We start from the raw sequence: 2,257 nt of genomic DNA on the forward strand, positions 1-2,257 counted from the left end.
AATCAACATAATGCCAGATAAGTTTATATTAGACGCGTTTCCGATTTTAATGCATCATAAGAAAACTTTGACGAATAAATTCCAATTTTTAAAATCATATCTGAGTTATAATGAAAAACAATCATTTAAATATTTTATACAAATTCCATTAAAAACTAAGATAATTTTAGAAGTTCACTTACGTATATCAAAAGGAAAAATCAGTGAAGAAATTTAAAAGAATGATGTATGCGAAAGCGATGAGTATTTATAACTGAATGTAACACCTCCAATACAAGTAAACAGCTGGTGACAATATATCTCAGTCTCAAACATGAATTTGATAATAATGACATTTTATAAAACACTTGCTGAGAATTAAAGATATTTTATGGCTCGTAGAGAAGTGCAAACAATGGTGTCTTCTACTGCACCTGAAGTTAAGAAAGTGAATAAATAAAGGTTTCCCCGATCGACACGACAGAATAGATCAACCCCTAGAAATATTGATCAAGGGATAGATAGATATGCACATATACAAGCTACGGCATGTTTTTCACGACACATGTTTCAAGAGGTTTAATTTTTTTTTCCCATTCAGTTTTTTAAGACCTTACATTTCAAACAAATAATATCAGACACAAGGATGTCTCAGAAATTGAAAGGACACGCTGTAATAGCTGCCTTAAAACCTGCAGGATAGTTTACGGATATAGCTCACACGCAGAAAGTTTCTCCTTATCAGAAGTCATAATATTCAGTCATAATAAGGTTCGTAGATTAAGGTGATCTTCTATATGGGCGTTCATAATTTGCGACCTTAAGGGAGCTTGATTTTGTTTAAATATGAAAATATAAATTCGCAACAAATTTTGTACATGCTGACGACGTCGTGGTTATTATACTGTCATCTTCTGGGAGTGTGATTAATTCCACTTGCAAGTCTTAAAGTACCTTGCAGGCATCAGCCAAATGTGGTTGAAAAGCTAGTTTCAACGTAATATCATATTTCTCAAAGTCAGTGAACTTTTCACAGTACTCTTCACTAAATTTATCCAGAACACCTGCATATTCTTCAACGGATTCATGGTCATAAATAGTCTTAGCTAAATGGGGAAAGTGTATAGTTGAAATTACATTTTAAAGTTGAAGATTTTTCAAGAAAGATAGATTTTTTCGGAAATGCTTCAACTTGTGCCTTATGTCATAAACTGATTTTGTTTTACCTTGCAAATAAATATTCAATTGATTTTGCTTTGACATGATATCACAAAGAAATGCAAACACTCTTCTAATAATTTACATTGTTTACTCCGTTCTTCATAAATTTTATTATCTGCCCGCGTAAAGTTAAAACATTTTCTCACACCTGTCCTTGCGAGTCAACACACTAGAGTGATACATCATATCCGCACTGCTTACCTCTTAATCCAACCGCAGCATGTTACGAAACTGACGATGCACTGTTGCACTGACATGGATACTTATGACTTTCGGTGAGGTGTCACATAAAATAGCTTTTGCTAATGCAATATACAACGAAAAGAAATGAGAACATCTGGATCTGATACAACTTATTTATCTGAGCAATAAATCCTTCGCGTTTTGCACTCATGGAAAGAGCATTATATGTACATACACTAAATTATCGAAATTCAATCCAACTTCTTGACATTCATCTTGAAAGTTTGTGAAGATATGTATTCCTCGTGTTCCACCCGTAAGAGTGCACAAAGCCAGTAATTCTTTGTACTAAATGAAATCCTATGTTATGGCACGAATGAAATATAAACTTAAGTCGAGTGAGTAGTATCAGTTGACTCATCTAAAGCGACTGAATGTTATACATTTTCCTTTTGATGTATACTGTGAAGTTGTTCTGTCACTTTCTTACTGCCGATCTGATGTGGTTCTCTTTGAAAGAGATAATTGTTTATAGTTCGAAGGCTTATGCGTGTCTGAGTATCCTACGACTTCAACAATACACTCTTTCACAATTCCCACATTTCTGAAAGGCTTACCTTTTTCCCCCAATATAGAAGCAACTTCACAAGTTGCTTCTGTGACATAATTTTCAGATTTCTCCACAGACTGAAATAGCTGTCTTTGCTTCTGTTTTCCATTTTTTAATAAATTTTATAAATTGCAAACATTCGTGCCTCCTCCTCTGAATTGAAATATTTATTATGTTTAGGAGTCCTATAGTGCTGATAAGGGTTAAGCGTAAATGCCGTTATCGCAGTATCACAAAGCAAACAAATCGTCTTCATTTTCCAAG

Source organism: Octopus bimaculoides, chromosome 6, assembly GCF_001194135.2.
Source record: "Octopus bimaculoides isolate UCB-OBI-ISO-001 chromosome 6, ASM119413v2, whole genome shotgun sequence".
Classification (NCBI taxonomy): Eukaryota; Metazoa; Mollusca; class Cephalopoda; order Octopoda; family Octopodidae; genus Octopus; species Octopus bimaculoides.